General features: G+C 44.8%; 2 non-coding genes across 2 annotated transcripts; both read left to right on the top strand.

Moving 5' to 3' along the window:
• Positions 1-5,016: 5,016 nt before the first annotated feature.
• trnal-uaa (transfer RNA leucine (anticodon UAA)) lies at positions 5,017-5,099 on the top strand. The gene has a single exon. It is a non-coding gene; the product is annotated as a tRNA-Leu (tRNA).
• A 1,256-nt stretch (positions 5,100-6,355) lies between these two features.
• Positions 6,356-6,438, top strand: trnal-uaa (transfer RNA leucine (anticodon UAA)). The gene has a single exon. It is a non-coding gene; the product is annotated as a tRNA-Leu (tRNA).
• Positions 6,439-6,750: the final 312 nt, after the last annotated feature.

The raw sequence follows: 6,750 nt of genomic DNA, 5'->3' as shown, positions 1-6,750 counted from the left end.
AGGGAGAGAGAAAACACGGAACCTAACATCAGTTAGCCTAACATCAGTAGTAGGGAAAATGCTGGAGACCATTATAATGGATGTGATAACAGGACACATAGAAAATATCAACGGGATTAGACAAAGTCAACATGGATTTATGAAGGGAAATCGTGTTTGACAAACCTACTGGAGTTTTTTGAGGATGTATCTGGTAGAATAGATAAGGGAGAACCAGTGGATGTGGTACATTTGGATTTTCAGAATGCCTTTAATAAAGACCCACAAAAGAGGTTCGTGTGAAAAATAAAAGCACATGGGATTGGGGACAATACACTGGCATGGATTGAAAATTGGTTAACAGTCAGGAAACAGAGGGCAGGAATAAATGGGTCTTTTTCTGGGTGGCAGGCGGTGACTAGTGGGGTACCGCAGGGATCAGTGCTTGGGCCCCAGCTATTCACAATATATATCAATGATTTGGATGAGGCAACCAAATGTAATTTTTCCAAGTTTGCTGACGATACAAAATTAGGTGGGATTGTGAGTTGTGTGGAGGATGCAAAGAGGCTTCAAGGCGATTTAGGCAAGTTGAATGAGTGGGAACATACATGTCAGACGCAGTATAACGTGGATAAATGTGAAGTTATCCACTTCAGAAGGAAAAACAGAAAGGCAGAGTATTAATTAAATGGTGATAGATTAGGAAATGTTGATGTACAAAGGGACCTGAATGTCCTTGTACGCCAGTCACTGAAAGCAAGAATGCAGGTGCATCAAGTCTTTCGAAGGTTAATGGAATGTTGGCCTTCATTGCAAGAGGGTTTGAGTACAGGAGCAAGGAAGTCTTACTGCAGTTAATTAGGTGCTTGATGAGACCACACCTGGAGTATTGTGTGCCGTTTTGGTCACCTTACAGAAGAAAGGATATACTTTCCACAGAGTGAGTGCAGCGAAGGTTCACCAGACCGACTCCTGGGATGGCAGGACTGTGGCATGAGGAGAGATTGGGCCGACTCGGCCTGTATTTACGAGAGTTTCGAAGAATGAGAGGGAATCTCATTGAAACGTATAAAATCCTGACAGGGCGAGACAGACTGGATGCAGGGAGGATGTTTTTCACGGTTGGGGGTCCATAACGAGGGGTCACAGTCTCAGGATACAGGGTAAGACATTTAGGACTGAAATGAGGAGAAATTTCTTCACTCAGAGGGTGGGGAACCTGTGGAATTCTCTACCACAGAAGGCTGTGGAGGCCAAGTCACTGAATATATTGAAGAAGGAGATAGACAGATTTCTAGACAAAGAAGTCATCGAGGGGTATGGGGAAAGAGCGGGAATATGGTATTGAGACTGAGGATCAGCCATGATCATATTGAATGGTAGAGCAGGCTCGAAGGGCCGAATGGCCTACTCCTGCTCCTATTTTCTATGTTTATATGTTTCTATGTAAAAAGGAAGAGAGCAGCAAAAGTAAACGTTGGTCCCTTGGAGGCTGCAACAGGAGAAATTCCCATCGGGAATCAGGAAATGGCAGATGCGTTAAACAAGTATTTTTTCTCTGTCCTCACAGTAGAAGACATAAAAAGCATCCCAAAAATAAGGGGGTTCCAATGGGTAAATGAGAAGGACGAACTTAAAACAAGTAATATCACGAGAGAAAAGGTACTGGACAAACTAATGGGACTAAAAGCCGCCAAATCCCCTGGGCCTGATGGCCTAAATCCGAAGGATCTAAAAGAGGTAGCTGCAGAGATTGTGGATGCATTGGTTATGGTCTTCCAAAATTCTCCAGCTTCCGAAACGGTCCCAGTGGATTGGAAGGCAGCAAATGTTATCCCGTTATTCAAGAAGGGAGGGAGAGAGAAAACAGGGAACTACAGGCCAGTTCCCTGACCTCGGTCGTCGGGAAAATGCTGGAATCCATTGTTAAGGAAGTGGCGACAGGGCACTTCGAACATCATAATGTGATTAGGCAGAGTCAACATGGTTTTATGAAAGGGAAGTCGTGTTTGACAAATTTATCTGAGTTTTTTGAGGATGCAACGAGAAGGGTAGATAAAGGGGAAGGAGTGGATGTCGTATATTTGGATTTTCAAAAGGCATTCAATAAGGTGCTACCGAAAAGGTTGTTACACAATATAAGGATTCATGGCGTAGGGGTAACATATTATAATGGATAGAGGATCGGTTAACGGACAGAAAATAGAATAAGGATAAACGGGTCATTTTCAGGTTGGCAGGCTGCAACGAATGAGGTCCCTGATGAATCGGTGATTGGGCCTCAGCTATTTATAATCTATATCAATGACTTCGATGAAGGGACTGAGTGTATTGTATCGACTTTGCTGATGATACAAAGCTGCGTGGGAAAGTAAGCTGTGAAGAGGATACAAAGAGTCTGCAAAGGGATATAGACAGGCTAAGTGAATGGTCAAGAAGGTGGCAGGTGGACTATAATGTGGGGAAAGGTGAGGTTATTCACTTCGGTAGGAAGAATAGAAAATCAGAATGTTTTCATATGGTGAGAAACTATGAAATGTTGGTGTTCAGAGAAAATTGGGTGTCCTGGAACAAGAAACACAAAAAAGTGAGTGTGCAGGTGCAGCAAGCAATTCGGAAGGCAAATTGTATGTTGCCGTTTATTGCAAGGGGGTTCGAGTGCATGAGTAAAGAAGTCTTACTACAGTTGTACGGGACATTGGTGAGACCTCACCTGGAGTACTGCGAAAGTTTTGGTCTCCTTATCTAAGGAAGGATATACTTGCCTTAGAGGCGGTGTATGAAGGTTCACCAGATTAATTTCTGGGATGAGAGGATTCTCCTGTGAGGAGAGATTCAGTAGAATGGGACTATACTCTGGATTTTATAAGAATGTGAGGTGATTTCATTGAAACATATAACATTCTGAGGTTGCTAGACAGGGTCGATGCTGAGAGGCTGTTTTCCCCACTGGAGAGTCTGGAACGAGGGAGCATAGTCTCAGGGTAAGGGGTTGGCCATTCAAGACTGAGATCAGGAGGAATTTCTTCACTCGGAGGGTTGTGAACCTTTGGAATTCTTTACCCTAGAGGTCTTTCTGGATGCTGATTCATTCAATATATTCAAGACTGAGATCGATAGATTTTTGGACTGTCGGGGAATCAAGGGATATGGGGATCGGGCGGGAAAGTGGCGTTGAGGTCGAATGTCAGCCATGATATTATTGAATGGCGGAGCAGGCTCGAGGTGCCGGATGGCTTACTCCTGCTCCTGTTTCTTATGTTCCTATGTTGTTCGATACTCTATTTTTCAAATGTTAAAGAAGGGTGTTATTTCCCAAACAGAATTAAAACGATGGGATTCTTGTCATTCTCCAGTGATTTGAGCCGGCCATTCCATATCCAGCCCCAGTGCTACCATGAGGCTATCAATGTCTGTTCATGGATTTCCAAGTGTCTTATCTTTAATTCGAGTTGGAGAGAATGGTTCTGTTACCTTTTCAGCATTGAAATCTGTTTATTCAGAGAGAGAAATCCACGTGGGACACCGGGATTCAATTCCCCGACGGGGAGGTTACACTTTTGCTGCCTTTAAAAGTTTCACTTTCATTTCTCTTGCAATTTATCTGCAATATTGGATGCGGAAAATACACTGAAAGACAAACTCGGACCATCCCACTTTCCACAATTTAATTTCACTGATATTCCAGCGATTTTAAAAGCTGCTCTCTGCCTCACCCTTCACCTCGATGTCAGAACCAACAGTTAATCTGTTTTTTGGTGGTGTTGTTTGACGAAAGATTATCGTCCAGGTTTCCAAGCATGCGCATGGCAAGGTCCCACAAACCGCAATGACAAAGTAACAGGTACATAATGCAGATGGGAAACGCGTGGAACTGAGCAGTATGAAAGTGTAACGGGATTAAATTAAAGAGCTACCGGGGGTGGGGTTCACCCTGCTGTGAACCAATTGGATCTGAAGTCCTTAACCACTCGGTCTGGTGTTTCATGACATTTTATTAAACTTTCCACGGGCCACTGGTGAAAGAAGACTGAGCGACCACTTTTCCATCTCTTTGTTGGATCATGTCCAGAGTAAAATTATGTGAGGAACGCGGGAGAGAGTGAGGGAGAGAAAGAAAGAGACAGAAACCCATTCAGAAAAACGGAGAAAATGTGAGGCCCACACACACACGGACAGACACACATCGAGTGACTCAAACAGACAGAGAGAGACAGACGATCGATCATTTGGCACTTTTTTTTCTATTTCGATCGTAGATTCCGTGAAATCTTGCAGATCAATTCCAATGAGTATAAATCTCGAGGTGTTAAAAGCCATGCATTTTTAATTCACGAAAGAATGAGTAATTCTACAAGAAGTTTGCTGCATGTTGAAACGCAGATAATGGGATCCCCAGTCGGCAGGTTCCGAACCTGCGCGGAGAGATCCCAATAGATTTTTAGTCCATCGCCTGAACCACTCGGGGACACTCACGATTCCGTCAACTCAACGGATAGAATGGCCGCGAGGTCAAGGCATTGGATTCAAAATCCATCTGGTTCTGTAACGGGAAGGTTTCAAATCCCATTTCTGGTAAATGTTATTTTCGTCACATTTTGATACAGCTCATTGACACTCTTGTTCCATCTGCCTCATGCACCTGTCACTCTGTCATTGCTGTTTGTGTGAACTTGCTTTCCTCAAATTTCGAAACCTGGACGATAATCAACACCACCAAAAAGCAGATGAACTGGTCATCCTTTTCATTGCTGCATGTGAGATCTTTCTGATAAACCTCCTCTGCGCCCTTTCCGATGCCTGACTCTCTCTGTCCCTCAACACTACACGACGGGTGTCCGAATAACAGGCGAGGAGACTCACCACGATACAAACGAGGAGCTGGTGTCGTCTGGTGATGAACACACTCCACAGGTGGCGTTGGACATTCTTCGAATTTCAGTGAATCTGTTTTCAGCATTTATTTGATGACAAAGAAAAGCGTAGTAGAAGTGACACTCAAGTACATTACACATAAGACGCACGTCTGGAGGGACCAGGATGGCCGATTGGTTAAGGCGTTGGATTTAAAATCCAATGGGTTTATACCCGCGTGGGTTCAAACACCACTCCTGGTAGCTGTTTTTCCCGTGACATTTTTTTGCTGCTCATTGACTCTCCTTCCATTTGCATCACAGAATCATGGAAAGGTTGCAGCCCGGAAGGAGGCCTTGCGGCACATCGAGTCTCTCAGGATCAGTCTTTGCCTCTCTCTCCCTCTGTCTCTCCCTCTCTCCCTCCCTCTGCCTCTCTCTCCGTCTCAACCTCTGTCTCTCTCTCTCTCTCTCTCTGTCTGTTTGTCTCTCCCCCTCCCTCTCTCTAATACCCGCAGAGCTGAGAATCTCAGGGTCAAAGAAGGAAACAGATCGGAACACATTTGTGCTCTGCAACAGACGGGCCCCAAGAATTCAGTCCCCAAACAGTCTCCGCTCAATAATATTCTGAAAGTGACAATCACCTGTTTCATTCTTTTTCTGTTCTATTTTTCTCTCTCGTTTTTGAAGAAGAAGCGAGGCAAAGAAGTAAAATTTGTAGTTGACGTCTTAAAAATGCTTCCTCCCCGTCGGGGAATTAAATCCCTGGCTGAGGGGGGATATCTCACCACGATGGAGAATATCCAATTGGAAATGATTTTTCCGAAGCCTTTTCAATCGCCCCACGTCCCCGTGTCTCGCCATCTCAGGGAGGAGGTCAAAGTCGCCAGAAAAACTTTGACCATTTAACGATTCTAGCGGAGCCGTTTTCCTGGGAGTCGGTTTTGAAACAGGACACAGGCTCAATTTTCTCCAATCTGTTTCCTTCTTTGACCCTGTGATTCTCAAATCTGCGGGTATTGGACAGATGGAGGGAGAGAGACTGACACAGACTCAGACAGACCGAGAGAGTCTCTTTCTGTCCCAGTGTCTCTCTCTCTTTCTGAGTGTCTCTCTTTATCACTCTTTTCCTCGCACCCTACTTCACTTTATTCTGGATCTTAACTAACAGAGAGATGGAAATGTGAACAGTGAGTCGTCTTTCAACAGTGGCCCGTGGAAAGTTCAACAAACTGTTGTCAAATAGGTCATTTCATGAAAAATTGAAGCCGGCACGGACGGGGATCGCACGGACAGACACATCACACACTCACACATAGAGGTGTCCGTGGCTGTGTGTGTGTGTGTGTGTGTGTGTGTCATGTGTCTGAGCGTGTGTGTCACTTCTTCAACGCTTCTCAGAGTTTCTCTCTGTCACACTTTCCCCGCTCCACACATCATTTCATCCTGGACTTTGACTGACAATGAAAATGAAGCAGTGAGACTCAAGTATATTACACACCAAACCAAAACGCAAAAAGACCAGGATGGCCGAGTGGTTAAGGCGTTGGACTTAAGATCCAATGGGTTTATACCCGCGTGGGCTCGAACCCCACTCCTGGTAGTTGTTACATTTTGATACTGCTCATTTTCACTCTTCCATTTGAATGAGAGAAACATGGAAAGGTGACAGCACGGAAGGAGGCGATTCGGCCATTCGGTCCGTGCCGGCTCCATGCAAGAGCATTCCAGTTATTCCCACTCCCCCGTCCTATCCCTGTAGCCCTCCAATCTTTTTCCTTTCAAGTACTTATCCAGTTCCCTTTTGAAAGCCATGATTGAATCTGCCTCCACCACCCCCTCGGGCAGTGCACTCCAGATCACAACCACTCTGTGCAAAAAAGTTTTTCCTCGTGTCACCTTTGGTTATTTTGCC

This window comes from Heptranchias perlo, unplaced genomic scaffold (genome assembly GCF_035084215.1).
Source record: "Heptranchias perlo isolate sHepPer1 unplaced genomic scaffold, sHepPer1.hap1 HAP1_SCAFFOLD_56, whole genome shotgun sequence".
In the NCBI taxonomy this organism is placed as follows: domain Eukaryota; kingdom Metazoa; phylum Chordata; class Chondrichthyes; order Hexanchiformes; family Hexanchidae; genus Heptranchias; species Heptranchias perlo.
This window is presented reverse-complemented; position numbering and strand designations above follow the sequence as displayed.